The sequence below is a fragment of the Phocoena sinus genome, chromosome 14 (genome assembly GCF_008692025.1).
Source record: "Phocoena sinus isolate mPhoSin1 chromosome 14, mPhoSin1.pri, whole genome shotgun sequence".
Classification (NCBI taxonomy): Eukaryota; Metazoa; Chordata; class Mammalia; order Artiodactyla; family Phocoenidae; genus Phocoena; species Phocoena sinus.
The window spans coordinates 25,373,505-25,391,028 of NC_045776.1; the positions used below are offsets into that span (position 1 = coordinate 25,373,505).

General features: G+C 46.6%; 1 non-coding gene across 1 annotated transcript; it reads left to right on the top strand.

Annotated features, from left to right (window-relative positions):
* The first annotated feature begins 2,924 nt into the window (after window positions 1-2,924).
* On the top strand, window positions 2,925-3,031 carry LOC116739375. Its single transcript, XR_004345554.1, has one exon. It is a non-coding gene; the product is annotated as a U6 spliceosomal RNA (small nuclear RNA).
* Window positions 3,032-17,524: the final 14,493 nt, after the last annotated feature.

Below are 17,524 nucleotides of genomic sequence, written 5' to 3' on the forward strand. Positions count from 1 at the left end.
TCTGCAGCAGTAGGGGAGAGAAAGACAGAGAAAGCATACCAGCTCTTAGCGCCCTCAGCCTGGAAGTGGCACATGTGGTTCTATTCGTAGTCTGTCGGCCAGAAACAGCCACATGGCCCCAGCCTACTCGCAAAGGAGGCTGGGAAGTGTCGGGAGGCACAGGCGTGCCTGGAGGGCACGAACACCTGCCACAGGAGACTTTAGTCAGGGGAGTGCTGAGGTCTGATGTGTGATTTGGGATGTTCACTCTGGCAGCGGACTGAGGAGGGGGTTAAAGGGCTGCAAGCGTGGAGACGGAGGCCGGACAGGAGGCTCTTCCAATTGTCTGGTGACAGAGCTCTCCCTGCTCCCCAGCTCTCTGCAGACTGCAGCGGGGTGAGCCTTCAGGGAAGGAAGGTGGGTAGAGACTGCCATGAGGGAGGCAGACGGCTCAGGGGCGATGGGAGGTCAGTGACGGGCCTGTTGACGGGTGTACTGGGCAGCCCCACACGTAGGGCTGCAGGGCTCGCAGTGGGCCTGACTGAGCTGGGGGTGTTTTTGGCCTCTTCAGAGTTCAGGGCCTCCCTGAGCGTGAGCTGTGCTGAGGCGGGCCTCCTGCCTTTTACCCCGTGTTCTCGGTGCTCCGGAGGTCCTCACTTACCATTTGGAGCGAGTGAGCACGCAGTAACTGAAACCATGGGTGGAGTGAAGGGGCTTGGAGGAAGGCGGGAGCTGGATGGAAGCATCCCTGGGAAAGAGGAGCCTTGAATGGCCGGTCTTCCAAGGTAATAGCACTTCTCTAGTGTTCCTAAGCTTCATTGCCACCTGTTTGTGGCTCTGCGGAGTAATGCAGGCTGCCACTTCAGAAGGACTGTCAGGTACTTTCAGAGGAAGCATTTGCTCATGAACTTCGGCATAGCCGTGCTCATTTTAACCCAGTGACTGGCTGCGTCCCCATTGCCATCTTCCACTGGTAATACCGTGGGGACGGCAGGCCTCCTGCCCAGCCTTCGCTCTCCTGGTTGCCCTGTCTGATGTCAGGCTCTCATGCCAACCTAAGGAACAGATGTCCCAAAGCTGGCAGCTGGGGGTGGGGGGCGGGAAGAGACCTGAGTTCTGGTTTAAACTAGGCTGCTAACTTTCTGGATGGTCTCACAAAGTCATCCTGTATTTCTGGGCTTGAGGCTCTTCTGTTGGGTGGGCGTGGGGATTTTAAATGAGAGATCTTCAAGCTCTGACATTTCTAGCTCCACAGGAGGGACACTGAATATCCTAAGGGCCCAGCAATTTTCAGAACACTGCTTTTTCAACTAGAGGCAGGAATCCTGGAAGGCATATTGGGACTTTCCAGAGGTGGTCTGGGCGTGGCAGAGCTCACCGGTTTTTCCTGGGGCTGCAGAAGATGGGGGGTGTGGGTCTCAAGTGTGGGCCTCTTCCTTCTCTTGCCTTTGGGAAATGAACCCCTTTGAGAAATGGGTGACAGCCGCAGACCATCTCTCCAGAAAAGCATGTGGCATGCACAGAAGCACGTGCCAGATGCACACCCTCTTTTACATTTAATTTCAGGGGCCCATGGCCTCCCTAAAATGCAGCTGGGCTATCTGCCTGCTTTTCTCTCCCTAGTGGCTTCTGGGTTCCTCTTACAAATCCAGTGCTTGCTCCTGAACCAAGTTGTGGAAGAGCTTCAGGAGCCAAAGGAAAGTCCTCAGAGGTGTTTGCTTTGACCTCACGAGGGATTGGATGAGACCTCTCTAAAGAGAGGCAGAAAATCAGCGCAAATTTATATGGCGACAGCTGAAGGCACTTGATAGGTGGGGGGTGTGTGTGTGCTTGTCTGAGAGAGAAAGTTGAGGGGCAATGTGGGTGTATTGGCACTCTTACCTTGATAACATGTCTTCTGGGAGGGATTCTCTACTTTTTTGTAATTAAGCTTTTTATTTTGAGATCATTAGAGATTCGCATGCAGTTATAAAAAATAATACAGAGGAATCCCTTGTACCCTTAACCTAGTTTTCCCCTTTGGCAATATCTTGCAAAATTATAATACAGTATCACAGTTAGGATATTGATATTGGCACAGTCAAGATGCAGGATATTTCCAACACTGCATGGATCTCTCCTGTAGCCCTTCTGTAGCCACGGCCACTTCCCTTCTCTGCTCTCATTCTCTACTTAACCTCTGAAAACTAATAATCTGTTCTCCATTTCCATAATTTTATCATTCAAGACTGTTATATAAATGCAATAATACAGTATATGTGTAACTTTCTGGGATTGGCTTTTTTCACTCAGTGTAATTCCCTGGAGGTTCATCCAGGTTGACACATTTACCAGTAGTTTGTTCCCTTTTATTGCTGAGTAGCGTTCCACAGTATGGATGGACCACAGTCAGTTGAACCATTTATGCATTCAAGGGCATCTGGATTCCTCTTTGACTCATTGATTATTTAGAAGTATGTTGATTTGTTTCCGAGCATTTAGAGGTTTTCCTGTTATCTTGCTGTTATTGATTTCTAGTTTGATTCCTTTGAGGTCAGAGAACACACTCTATATGAAATAGAGAATGAATTCTGTATGAAAATTCAATTCTTTTGAATTCACTGAGATTTGTTTCATGGCCCAGTCTATCTTGGCATATGTTCTGTGGGCACTTGAGAAGAATGTACGTTCTGCTGTTGTTGGGTGGAGTGTTTTGTAAATGTTGATTAGATTCTGTTGGCTGATGGTGTTGTTGAGTTATTCTGTATCCTTGCTGATTGCCTAGTTATTTATTAATTTTGAGAGAGCAGTGTTGAAGTCTGCAAATATAATTGTGAATTTATGTATTTTTCTTTTCGGTCCTATCAGGTTTCGCTTCACATATTTTGTATCTCTGTTGTTTGGTGCATGTGAATTTAGGATTTCTTGGTGGATTAATCCTTCATCATTATATAATATTCCTCTCTGTGCTCACTTCAGCGGCACATATACTAAAATTGGAACCATACAGAGAAGATTAGCATGGCCCCTGTGCAAGGACGACACACAAATTCATGAAGCGTTCCGTATTTTTGTTAAAATGGTTGTGGTCATTGTATCTATCTCAAATAGTGTCAACAATAAAAATTAAATTTAAGAAATGTTCCTCTCTGACTGGTAATTTTTTCCCCCTGAAGTCTAATTTATCTCATATTGATATAACCATTTTTGCTTTCTTGTGATTAATGTTTGCATGATATATATATTTTCATCTTTTACATTCAACCTGCCTATATCATTTTACTTGAAATGAATTTCTTATTAACAGAATAGTGGGTCATGTTTCTAAATGATATTTTTATTTATTTATTTATTTTTAGATAAATAACAAGGATTTACTGTATAGTACAGAGAACTATATTCAGTATCCGGTAATAATCTATAATGGAAAAGAATCTGAAAAAAAATATATGTCTAACTGAACCATGTTGCTGTACACCTGAAACTAAGACAATATTGTAAATAAACTATACTTCAATTTAAAAAAAATAAAGAAAGAGAAAATCATCACCAAAACCCAGAAAGTCAGTCTTAATCATGTGCATTTCTAACTTATGTGGACTGACCAGATCAAAGATAATTTAGAATATCAATGGCCATTACAGGGAACATTTGAAATCCCCAAACTTAATTTCCTTAAAACTGAATTGGGCTACAATAGCTCAAAAACTTCCAGAAAAGAGTTCAATACTTATTTCTATTGGTAGTTTGAGGCTTCCCTATGTTATCAGGAGTCTAAAATTACCTCACTGAAAAATAAGATTTTAAGATTAATGGGGCAAACAGATTATTAAAGAAAGATAAAATGGCTCCCAAAGCCTGAGGCTCTTCTTCTTGGCTTCTTTGTCTCAGATTCCTCTTTGGCACCATCTTGTCTCTCTCTTTGGCTCCTCATGTCCAGACTCCACCTCCACCACCATCATCCTTATTCCCTTCTACACTTCCTATGCCTCTTCTATACCCTCAGTTCTCCCATATTAACTTTCTCGCCGAACTTCCCCTTTTCTCTAAAACCCTCCCCACTCTTTTCCTCTGAACTTGTCAGAAGTTTTCCTTTACAAAATTGAGCCTTCTGAGGGTCCAGAGGATAAACTTTTAATTTCTTGGACCAAAGGTGAACAGTGAGCCATTGTTAAAGATTTTTTCAAAGTAACTAAAGTTTCTCACAAATTTGCTGAGGAATTCAAACTTATCAACCTGGTTTCTCTGACTTATATCAGCTAGTTCATATGCTTGTCAGGGAATGCCAGGCCCAGCATTGGGTGAAAAACACAAATTGGGAAAATACTGAAAGGTCTCTAGCATTGTAAAGGGGAGACCAACCTGCTAATTTATCATATGATCAGACTTGGGCAATAGCCAAGTGACTTCATCAAGCATAAATTGATATTTTTAGATTATTCACATTTAATGTAATTATTGATATTTAAGGACCTCAGTATGCAATTTTATTTTTATATTTTCTGTTTGTTGTCTCTTTCATTTCTGTTTTCTTTTTCCTGCTTTCTTGTGTGCCACCTAAACATTTTAAAGAATTCCACTTTGACTTATCTATGGTATTTTTCAGTTTATGTTTTTCGTATATTTTTTTAGTGATGTGTACATTATGTGTACATGACTTAACACAGTCTACTGGTGTCATCATTTTACCAATTCAGGTGAAATATAGAAACCTTACCTCCTTTTATGTCTTTTTACCCTTTATAATTTACATTATAATGTAATTGTCTTAAATATTTCCTCTACATTTAAAACCACATCAGACAGTGTTATAATTTTTGCTTCAACTGTCAAATATCATTTAGAAATTTAAAAGGAGAAATAAGTCAGTTGTATTTACCTACACTTTCGCTTAAGTGTATTTCTTCCTTCCTGATGTTCCAAGGTTTCTTCAGTTGTTTCTTTTCTTTTCTTTTTTTTCCTAAAGAACTTCTTTTAGCCACTCTTGGGGGTAGGTCTGTTGGCAACAAATTCTCTTAGTTTTCCTTCATCTGAGAATGACTTGATTTCCCCTTCATCCCTGAAGGATATTTTCACTGGATACAGTATAAGATTCTCGGTTGATAGTTCTTTTCACACGTGAAAAATGTTGTGCTACATCTTTTTGGTCTCCATGGTTTCTGATGAGAAATCTGCTGTCGTTGTAATTGTTTTTCCCATATCGGTAGGTGTCGTTTCTCTAGAACTGTTTTCAAGATTTTTTTCTATGTCTTTAGTTCTCAGAAGTTTGACTATGATGTGTCTTGTGGATTTCTTTCAGTTTATTTTGTTTAAGATTCTCTCATCTTGAATCTGTAGGTTTGTGTCTTTTTCCAAATTTGAGAGGTTTTCAGCTATTGAGCACTTTTTCAGTCCACCCTTTTTCTCCTCTCCTTTGAGACTCCAGTGACAAGAATGTGAGACTTTTTGTTGTATTACTATAGGTCCCTGAGGCTTTGTTTGTTTCAGTCTATTTTCTCTCTTTCTCAGTTTGGATAATTTTTATTGCTCTATATTGCAGTTCATTGATTCTTTCCTCTGTTCTCTCCATTCTGCTGTTGAACCCATCCATTGAATTTGGTATTTCAGTTAATATATTTTTCATTTCTAAAGTTTCCATTGGTTCTTCTTTATATCTTATATTTCCGTTTTAGACTTTGCATTGGTTTCAAACATGTTCATAGTTGCTTGTTGAAACACTTTTATGATGGTTGCTTTAATATCTAACATCTCTGTCATCTTGGAGTTGGCATTTACTGACTATTTTTTTTCATTCAGTTTAAGGTTTTCCTGGTTCTTTAAGATAAGTGATTTTTTATTGAAACGTGGACATTTTGGGTAAAATGTTTTGAGACTCTAGATCTTACTTAAAACTTCCACTTTGCCTGGCTTTTTTTTTTTCAACATGCTCCAGAGGGGAGTTTGGGGGCACTGCTTTATTACTGCCAGGTGGGGTTGAAGTCCAGTTGTCCCATTCGGCCTCTACAAATTCCTTTCTGGTTAGGAGGGGTTGGAATGCCTAGTTACTGGTCCCCTTGTGACCTCCACTGACACCACAGGGGTTGAGGGTGGCCTCTTTACTGCTGAGTAGTAGTAAAAACCCTGACTCTCCACTAGGCCTCCTCTAACACCACTCTAGTGGGGAGGGGTTAGGGTGACTCATTACTGCTGGGTGGGAGTGGGAGTCAAGGCTGCACTGGGCCTTTGCTAGCATGGATGGGAGTGGGACCACAGTTTTTTTTGGCAGTGTTTGACTGGATTAGAGCAGTCATTGTATAGAAGTTTGTCTTTCTAGGCTTCCCCTCTCCTAGTCTTTTGGCTAGAAAGAACAGGCTTTTGTTGGGAAATTTTTTGTCTGTGCCTATTGATATTTTCAGGTTGCCATCTTCTTCAGCTCCAAATCTGGGATATATGAGGCCAAAAGAAAACCCACCATCCAGAAACTTCACTATCCTATCTTCCTCAGGTCCCAAGGTCCCTAGCTAGTTGCTTTTCTTTACCTTTCAGATTCACATGATGTTTGTTTTATGTATAATATCCAGGGTTTTTAGTTGTACTTAGGGGGAGGCATAGGGCAAAGTGTGTCTATTCCATCTTCCCAGAAGTGGAAATCCTCTCTACTTCTTTTTCTTTACTACTTTGTAGCAATATTGAGAATGTAGTACATGTATTTGGGAAAGTTTTAAACAGTACAGAAGAGATACATGAAAATTTCCCTTTCAAGTCCTGTGTTCTGGAGTGGCCACGTGGTTCTTCTACCAGTGGCAGTCACTGTTACCAGTGCTTGTGTGTCCTTTTCAAGAGAGTCTGTGTGTGTGTGTGTGTGTGTGTGTGTGTGTGTGTGTGTGAGACTTTCTATACTTGGTAGTGGCACCAACTTAAACTCCATTAACCATGGATGAGAGCAGTTATACACACTCTGGTTCAGCAGCACTGTGTATATTTAAGCATATTTGCCAACCTAATATATGAAAAACTGGATTGCATTATAGTTTTACTTTGCATTTCCTGCCATGTGTGAGGATGAGCATCATTTCTGATGTATAAAATACATTTGTGTTTCCTGCTTTGTGGTCTGACAATTTAATTTCTTCTTTATTGTACATGTCTCTGTTGGGTTGTTGGCATTTCTTATAGACTTGCACAGGTTCACACATGCACATTATTTATGTAGCAAGGAAATGTGCCCTATGCCTGTCATATATGTTGCCAATATTTTGTTCCTATTTTTTTCCATTTTCTTTTGACTATTGTATTTTATGGTTATCGCTATTTAAAAAATTTTGAACTCAGATGTAGCCTTTTAAAAACTGACATCTGAATTTGGGTCATGTTTTGAAAGTTCTTCCTAGTTCAAGATTATTACAAATATTCTCCCACATTTTTCTTCTAGATCTTTTCATAGTTGCATCTTTTGTTTAGGTCTTTGGTACATGTGATCCAAAAATTTTTTAGATCATTCCTGAATTGACTCAACACAATTACTTGAAAGGTCTGTCTTGTCCCCAGTGGTTTGAAATGCCACCTTGATTTATTGTGGGTCTTCTCTGTGTAGGTGCTTATCTGCTTTGTCAGCAAATTACCAATGGCAGCTGGTGGCCTGGGGAGGCTGTGCTGAGGTGATCTCGGAGCCATCTGCAAGGAAAGAAGCACTTTTGGAGAGGGATAAGGAGCAAGGGTGGCTGATTCTCCCCACCTTGGACTGCTCTGTTTTGCTCTCATGAAAATGGGCTGAGCCTGTTTCAGGGACGTTTTCCAACCATCTTGCCCCCTGATGGTAAGAGGCCCCTCTGTCTGCTCCTCTTGTAAATCACAGGTCCTGCTCTTTTCTTAAATATCTCCTACATCCACCCCTCATCCCTATTCCCCTCTTCTGTCCTTGACACCTCTTCACTTCAGGCCTTTACTATTATGGCCTAGTTTTTGAGTACCCTCCTAAATGTTTGTTTTAGTTACCTCTTGCTACCAAGCAAATCAACACAAATTTAGTTGCTTGAAACAACACACCTTTATTATCTCATAGACTTATTATTGCTGTGGACCATGAGTCCTGGCACATCTTAGCTAAGTCCTGGCCTTCAGAGCTCTCATGAAGCTGCAATCAAGCTGTCATCCAGGGCTGGGTTCTCATCAGGAGGCTCAATTGGGGAAGGATCCATTTCCTTTTTCATGTGGTTGTTGTGGCTGTGGGATTCATGGAAGCTTGCTTCATCAAAGGCAGAAAGGGAGAAAGAGTGCCTCTAGTGCCCGGCTACTAGCAAAATGGAGCAAAATAATGTAACGTGATTGCAAGAATGACATCCCATCATCTTTGCCATATTGTACTGGTTAGAAGTCATACCACATTCAAAGGTATGATCACCTGGAGGCAGGTCTCGTGGGATGCCCTTGGAATCTATCCTCCACATGGGTTGTTTTCTACTCTAGTCCACACTTCACTGTGGAGCCAGATTAATTTTCTTAAAGCACATCCCTGACTTTACTAGTCTTCTACTCAAAAGTCTGCATTAGTTAAATTTCATATAAAATGTTCTTATATTAGCATTTAAGGCTTTCTCCAGGAGCTGCCTGGCAGTTATCTGTCAAAATTGCCAGTGCACAAAGCCTTAGACCCAGACTGTATCCCGGATCTCGACTCCCACATGAGTGAAATAATGAATGCACAAATGTAAGCACTGCAGAGTCGTTTGAAATAGCCGAAGATTGGAAACAACCCAAATGGGAGGGGCTGGTTGAATACATTACTGTACATCCAATCGGTGGAATACTACACAACCACAAGATGGACGGGGCAGCTCTTTATAAATTCATGTAGAGTGATCTACACCAGTGATTCTCAGAGTGTGGTTCCTTGACCAGCAGTATCACCTGAGAACTTGTTGGAAAGAAACAAAGAACAACTACAAAAACAACCCCCAAATAATTTACAAAATGTCAATAAGCATATACATGTCAACAGTTACTTTAAATGTAAATTGAGTAAATGCCCCAGTCAAAAAACAGATTGGCTGAATGGATACAAAAACAAGACCCCGGGCTTCCCTTCCCTGGTGGCACAGTGGTTGAGAGGTCGCCTGCCTATGCAGGGGACACGGGTTCGTGCCCCGGTCTGGGAAGATCCCACATGCCACGGAGCGGCTGGGCACGTGAGCCATGGCTGCTGAGCCTGTGCGTCTGGAACCTGTGCTCCGCAATGGGAGAGGCCACAACGGTGAGAGGCCCGCGTACCACAAAAAAAAAAACAACAAAAAAACACAAGACCCCTAGATATGCTGGGAAAGTGACTTTTCACTGTATATCCTTTTGTACCTTTTGAATTTGAACCATTTAATGTATTACTTATGTAAAATATTAAAATACAAAAGCCCCATCCGTCAGACCTCATTAGCTTTCTCTCTCATCTCTCACGTGGCCTGTTCACACCAGTCAGACTTGCCTCTTCACTGTCCCTTGGGTTAGGGTCGCATTTCCTGACCATGGGCCATTGCTTACGTCCATGCCCCCAACTGGAATTCCCTTTACTCTTCTCTGTATAATTAAAGCCAACTCAAAGGTCAGGCCCAGATGCCTCCTCCTTTGGGGATTTGCCTGACCCCGCCCTGCAGGCAGAATTAACTGGAACTTCTCCAGTCTGTGCCTTTCTTCTGCCCACTGCCTGGCTGTCTTTTATAGATTGGCGGCTCTCTGCAGGCAGGGACTCAGCCTCACACATCATTGTGACCAGCATAGCCTGCAAGTTGATGCCTACGAAGCTTTTAGTGAATAATCGAGTGAGCAAGTGAATGACGGACACAGAGATGGGGACATAGGGACACAGGGTGGGCTGGACAGTGAACAGACCTAAGCGTGGGAATTGTCAGAGAGGAGAAGAATGAATCTGGGCAGGAAAGTTGGGGAGAGGTTGCGGGGAGAATCTGCTGGTGGCTGGGCTTTCTACCGGCTTAGGTTGGGGGCTGAGCCATTGTCAGTGCCCTGGGGGGTGGGGTGGGGAGGGCACCTTGACCTGGGGGCCCGTGGGATTCATTTCATTTCATTGGAGGGGGGAGTTCTTTTAAAAATGCAGATGAGCTTTGGAGGGGCAGTGATTGAAGGGTAGAATGTGTGCCTTAAAAAGACCTCACACAGACTGGCAGAAGGGCAGGCTGCCCTCCCAAGGGGGTTATTTTGATTACAGCCAAGTCGAGGTGAAGTTATTTTTTAATATTAAAAGAATATGCCCCCCCCCCATGGCCATTCTGTCCCTAACCTCCCTCCATCTCGAGACAGCATCTGACATTTCCTGCACATTTTAACTTTCTAACCAAATAATGAAATAATCATATTGGCTCCTCAGTCACAGGATTCATTTTCTCTCATTCCTGGGCTTCAAAATTCATCTCATATTTTAATCTGTTTTGAGCTCTTTTCAATTGCCTTGGAGATAGAGCCAAAGGTTCCCTGAACTCCTATTGCCTGCCGTTGTTTGGTTTTGTTTCCTGTGGGGTATTCTCTTTAATAACACGGTCTGTCCTGCAGCAGCGGCAGGAATTCTAGGGGGGTCGGGGCTGGGCCTCATACTTTGTGGCTCCCTGACAGTATATTAATGCCCACATTCCGACCCTGGGCATTCTCATTTGCTGCCTTCCTCTTGAATGTTACCCTCCCTTCTCAACTGTATTAATGGTTAGAAGCCCAGCCTCCCGTAGAAATTCTCTCCCAACTACTCTAGGCCACATGATCCTTCCCTCCTCTGAGCATCAAGTAAACACACAAAACACAACGGCAATAACGACCAGCATTTCGGAGCCTAACTATCTTTCAGGCACATTCTGAGCACTGTTATGGATTAATTCATTTGATTCCACACTCTCCTCTAAGGTAGTGTTAGTTTTAGTGTCCCCATTATTTTGATGAGTAGACTGAGGTAAAGAGAGAGTCCATAACTTGTCCAAGCGCTGTAACACACCTAAGGTCAGTTTCATCCAGTTGAACTCTTGGTTTTCCTGTTTCATGTGTGCACGTCATAGCTTCCCAACCAGACAGCAGGCCCTCAGGGTGGGCGCTGCACCCTTCTAGGTGCTGTGTGAGGTGGTGTCATTGTAAATACGTGTTGGTTGTTTGAGCTCCTTGTCTCATGAAAGGCCAGAGAGGGCGCTGGTTTGGAGCAAGAGGCAGGGGGCCGTCTGTACATTTCTTAGAGCCATTTGGGGTGGTGGGTGGGGTTGCTTGAGAACTTACCCACGCTTCTTGTTTGGGGTAGGGAGTGGCAAAAGGATGTGGTGTGGTGCAGGTGACAAGGCTTCTCCTTGGGGGCATGAAACCATGTGTGCTGTAGGATTGTTGGAGAGAGTGGGGTGCCCATCAAGGAGCACCCTGTGACTCTGGGGAGACATGAGCTCACTGCCAAGGGTCCCCCTTATGAAAATGAGAAGGGCCCCTATGTGGGAAGTCCTTGACAGTGGGGAGGGACCAGAGTCAGCTCTCTGTCCCAGGGGTTCCTCTCTGGCACTGGGGTCTGGTCCTTCAGTTGGGTTGTCTTTGTTCCATAAAGATGACAACCCAGGCAGGCATTTCACCCCTTCAAGTCTCAATTATCTCATCTGTAAAAGGGGGAGAAATACCCAAACCTGCCTTCCTTGTGGCAGAGCGTTGGGAAGGACAATTGAGAGTGTACACATCAGGAACAAAAGCTTCATGGCAGGTAGGACTGGAATTACATCATTGGAGAAAATTTCTCTCTGGGTCTCTCTTCCTGACATACTGTCTGATGGACCTGTATGTTTGTCCAGACTTGTTAAATCTGTGTAGCTTTGGCTTCTCCCTTTCTGTCCCTGGCACCTCACATGAGCCCTTCTGGGGCTGTCTTTTCCTCCACATCAGGGTTCTGAGTCCTCTCTGTGCAGTTGAATCCCCTGGATGCTTCTGATGCCTGAGCCTTACCCCCAGAGGTTCTGACCCCATGGTCTTGGGTGCATCCTGGGCTTGGTATTTCTTAAAGGCTTCCCAAAGATTCCGGTGTGCCCCTGCATTGAGACCTATGCTTCACAGCATGCTGAGACACAGGGCATGAATGGAGAGGAGAGAGAGGAGAGAGAGTCCATCCGAATCTCAACGTTCCTAGTAAAAAGTTTTGAAAATCATGTTTGTTAGATGCTATGTTTTAGGCCTGATACTGAATGTATTTTGCAAGGTCAAATAAAATTGAGTACATTAAATTTTTATATTTAGCAAAAGACTGTACAGGTGAGTTAGCGTGAATCCCCTCTGGGATCTGAGGGTTGAGACTCTGGAGGAGCTGGGAAGCAGGGGGCAGCAGCAGACCTGGAGCCGGGAAGCCTGGTTACCAAGGCTGACTCCATCACTCACTTGCGAATATTCACACCTATCTCACAGTCATTGTGAGGGGCAATGAGATCATTCATGAAAACTTTTTGAGAAACCAAGATTTCTGTAGAAATAAAAGTATTGCATAAAAGCAGTTGTGTTCTGTATTCTGTCGACTGTGACTCTCTGGACATCATTCCTTAGGAGTTCTGCCTGACACGGGGAGACCAGATGTCCCAAATTCCTGGTCTCCCGCGCAGGTTTACTCCACCATGTGCATTCCAGACCTCATCCACTCCTGGCACCACTGGCCAGCCCTTCCCCTCCCCAGCTCCCGTCTTCAAATTCCATCGCCCTCCACTGGCTTCTTCCCCTCAGGACAGAAACATATCCCTCTCCCACAGTAAAAAGAAAATACACCTGTGACCCTTGGGCCCCCTCTTCCTTCCACCTTTGCCTTACAACTAGGTTTCTGGGACATGTAACTCATGTGGAGACTCCCCTTTCCTCACTCCCTTCTCCTTCTGTTCTGGCAGAGGCCCCCCATTTCCCATGGCTGCCAGCTGCTCCATCCTTGTCTACCTGAGGTCTCTGCCATAGGTGCCCTGTGGACCACTCCCTTCATGACACACTCCTCTTCCTCTGGCTCCCTCACATCCTCCCTTCCCCTCTCACCCTCACTCTCAACTTTGCCTGATCACCTAATCTTAGGGATCCCATTTCCTAAATATTTCTCATACCTGTAGACTCCCTTCAGTGCCCACCACCACTACCTTGGTTCAGCCCCTCTCTCACCTGGACTACCTCTCACCTGGCCTATTGGTCCAGCCTCTTAAGGTGTCCTGACCTCCCTCCCCGGCTGCCTCTGCCCTCCAGGGTCAAGTTAAATACAAAGCCCTTTGTGCTGTGGACCTTGCCTACATCTCCAGATGCATCTCTTCCAACTCTTCCTTTCACATTTGCATTCATTCCCCAAATCTGTCCTGGTGCGTCATGGCTCTGGGGTTTTACGTGTTTTGTAACATCCCCATAAAACTTTCCCTGCCCACCACTACCCGAACCTCATCCTGGAAAAACGTTCATCTTATAAATCCCAGCTCAACTGTCAGATCCCTCAAGGAGCCTCCCCTGGTTCCTCTGTTCCATCCCCCAGTGGGCTTAGTCTCACCTTGCCTTGCTCTGGCCCCCCCTGCTGCTCAGTCATGCTGCTTTCAGAGCTCTCCTCACGCTGCATTATGCACGTAGCAAGTGCTTCCCCAGACCTGGAAGCTCCTTGAGAGAAGGGTTCATGGCTGGCGCTCTCTCTTTCAAGTTCTCGCTCTCAGATATGCAGAGCCCGGTGCAGAGTTAGCACTCAACAAATGTTTGTAGGATTGAATTGAGTTGATTGATCTGCAAAGAGCAACTCGGAGCATCTCGGTGGGTCATAATGACTTCTGAACACCCAGGAAATGCCATCGTCCCTGTGTCCCAATGCTTGGTAAAGTACTTATCCTCACATGGGATCGATTGCCGATTCACAGTTAGCGAGGATCTTGGCTTTTCGACCCTCCGCCATGTTCTGATCTCTTCAGACAGCAGGGAGCTTCCTCCACGAAGGCCCCATTCACAAACAATTCTAGGTACACGCACGTCGTAGGATGCTGTGACTGGGCCTGTGGAAGCAGACAGAGCACTCGAGCTCTGAGCCAGGGAGAAACGTCCTGTATGTTTTTCTGGATTTTTTTTTTCCTGCAACTACATCCCCCTGATGATAAACCCCTCCAGAAGGGCAGTGGTCACTCCCTCTGCCCCACTCCCACCATCCGCCTCAACACAGATGTTTTCTTGCTTCTGTTTTGTACCACCCATGGCTTCCTTTCCAAGGTCTCTCCCACCCTTCCCTCTTGGGGAAAAAGGGAGAGGATGGTTTGTTAAAGTCACAAAGCATCCTTGCAGAACTGATGTCACCAGCTTTTGATGGGTTTCAAGGGGCTGTACTTGCAGGGCAGGCCTTCTCTGGCCTCCTTTTATATCCTTGAACTGTTGTTAAACTCATTCTTGAAATTTTCCTTTGTACATTCTGCCTCGCTCACTCTCACAGTGGTAACTAGTGTCCCATCATGTTGCCATCACTATAAAACCTTTAACTGCCTGTTATACCTAAAAATGTGTTATGTTATACAGTGGAATGTTGTTATATATATTGTAAGATTGTAATATTATATGTTGTAACAATGTCTGTCCCCTGTCATTTTCTTTGAAATTCACGTTTTGATCGTCTTCATAGTTTCCTCTTTCTAAACCTGCTCTGGAAGCTTTCCTTTATCCTGGAGTGAAAATGACAGATACCAGGAGAAAGCTTGGCTTCTCACAGTGGAGGGAAAGGGATGAAGCTTGGGTGCAGGAATATCAGGCACCAGCCCTGGGGAGCTGTGGGTGTGCGTCAGCAGGTGGGTTGGTCATCAGCTTTCTGTCTTCTGACCCTGAGCAGCACTGTCCTTCCCGTACCCTTTGTTGTGGGGCAGGGTCACGAGACGAGGTCTGGCCAGCAGGGTGTGGATGGCGTGTGATGGGTTTCGCCTCCAGGTTGGAGCATTTAGTTACCTGCGCAGGGCCCTCCAGAGCTGGCAGGACAGTCGGCCACTTTCGAGACCGTGGCTTCTGCAGCAGCCTGGAACCCCGAGTGACTGCAGCAAGCCCAGTCTGCGGTGGCTGCTTGTTGTAACCACAGCATGACCTGGCCTGGCCGGGAAATTGGTTCTATGCCTAGAACAGTTGTGCTTTGTGACAACAATGTAAACTGTGTGCCATTTGCTTGGGGCACATATGAAAGTGAAAAGAGCGGAGTGTAGATGCTCATGAACCATGAGCCTGAGATACACTTCCGCTGTCTCAGGCCACAGAGAGGTTGTCTGTACTGCTGGCGTCTCTGACTGATGCGGGCAGGTGGAGAGGGCCAGAGCAGGATTGGGTGGGGCAACATGTGAGTACCAGTGAGACCTGCCTGGAGCCCCGCCAGCTCTGATCTTGGCAGGCAGTCACCTCTGTGCCGTGGGAGAAGGCCAGTCCTGTGTCCCGCACCCCTGGGGTCACCCATGGGGATTCCCTGGACCCTGTGACCCAGAGACCGAGCAGGCTTGTTTTCTCCTTGGAGCTCTTCTTTGTCTCTGTTTCATTGTCACCTTTTCTCTGTGACAGCGTCAGGGCTCTGGAGAGGCAGAGGCGAGAACGTGTGAGCTCTGTGTCCCGTTTCCCAGCTGCGGGGTGTTGGCTCTGAGCAGAATCCACAGGACAGTGAAGTTTGTCCCTCTGATCCCACTGCCCCAGCCGCTACCCCTCGTCGCTCTGACCTGCTCTCCGGGCAGCTCTCTACCTGTTCTGCAGGTGGCTGTTTGCTTCCCCCAAGAATGTGTACGTTCTCTAGCCCTCCTGGGACAGGTCTGCCAGTGTGTTTCAAGGTGACATTCTGGTGATCTGGTAGATTAATCTCAGTGCATCTGCTAAGGAGGAGTGCAGGCTGCCTGGGGGGTCGTTCACTCCTCAAATGGTTGTTGAAGCTCCCCTGTGCCCAGCACTGGGCACAGTCCTAAGGAGTGGGGGGGGCAGGGAAAGCGGGGAGAGGGAGACTCATGACTGCGGCTGGGCCCTGCCTCTAGACCCTTGCAGTTCAACGGGGGAGGACAGGGCTAAGCCGGTGGAGGGTTTAGAAGTGTGGTGCAGGGTAATGTGTGTTAGGAGCTCCGGCTGGGATCCAGGCCATGAGTAGGGGCCAAGGGGACGGCGAGAGTGCTCTGTGGTCTGGGATAGTCAGGGAATGGCAAGTCACTGTCCTGGGGCCTCAGTTTCTCCATCTGTCAAGTAAGGAGGGTGGGTGTGTGCATTGCTCTTTAGATTGCCTGATGATAAGAATTTCCAGGGGAGCCTGTTCAGCTGCAGGACTCCCAGGCCCCTCCTAGAGATTCAGAGTCTGTGGGTCTGGAGTCGGGCTGGGAACGTGGCTCTTTATTTCTTGTCTGACCTCCCCTCCCAGCCCCAGTTCCGCCCCAGGAGCTGGGATGTTGGGGGCTTAGGGGGCAGGCTGTGAATGGTGCGGGGGACTTTGAGGGGGCCTTCGAGATGCCCAGCTCCATGTTGGAAAAGCACTTACCACAGCTGGGGCAGGTCACTCGGTAGGGAGATGAGGACACTGTTCAAGTCTAGTTGGTTGCTGAATAATTAGTGGAACTGGGGAGGGTTTGTTGACCAGGATGCCTTTTGGAGGCGAGCTGGAGGCAGCCTGAGTGCTCGGCGCTGTTTGCGTTTGACGTGATAATGCTTCAGGCTGCTGGGAAGGCTTTCTGAGCGAGTTGACTCTGTGATTCTTCAGGCCAAACGTGGGAGTTGGGTCCCCACAGGAGACCAATGAAATGGGCGGCCCTGATAGGGCCAGCTCCTGTCCTAGGTGGAAAACGCTGCTAATAATTCAGCAAACCCAGCAGGGTGCACTGAGGACCCTGTACCTCGGTGGTTCTCAAACTTCCTGTGCCTCAGAATTGCCTGGCGGCCTTGCTAAATAGGGTGCTGAGCCCCACCTCCAGTGTCTGATTGCAGGGAGGGGAGGGCAGAGAATCTGCATTTCTAACATGTTGCCAGGTGCTGGCTGCTGCTCCCGGGACCACCCTTTGAAAGCCAATGCCAAACTCTCAACCGACTAGCGTAGGGGTGGGGGTGATATCTGCAGACTCAGGACCCAGTCACTCCCCCCAGGCCACTTACACTTCAACTGGGGACCTATTTGCAGCCACCCAGATCAAGGGAATACGAGGTGGTGATGTCAGAGTACTGGAGGGATCCCAAGATGATGGGCACCAGGGAGGCTGCAGAGGGGTGCAGTCGGGGGAGAGGCCTCCTGCAGCCGAGAGGCCCTGAGGGTGGGCAGACCTGGAGCACCGTTCTGCGCACCGCACGCATACGACCTAGGAAGGGGGTGGCGGCCTCTGGAGCTGTGCGGTGCGGTTGCTCTAGCCGGCGAGAGGGTCCTTGCAGCCGGGCCAGTGTGTAGGGGCACAGACTGGGAAGGCCGGAGTAGGCCTGGGGCCCAGTACAGAAGCCAGGGGCCGAGTGGATTCCTACCAGGGTCAGGAAGAAGAGAAGGCTTTGTAGGAGCCGGCCCGTGGAAGGTCTGAAATGCTCGAGTGAGGAGTTCAGACTTTTATTCCATGGTGAACTGGGAACAGATCAACAGTAGTTGGGCTCCCCAAAGCAGACATCTGGAAATTGACTC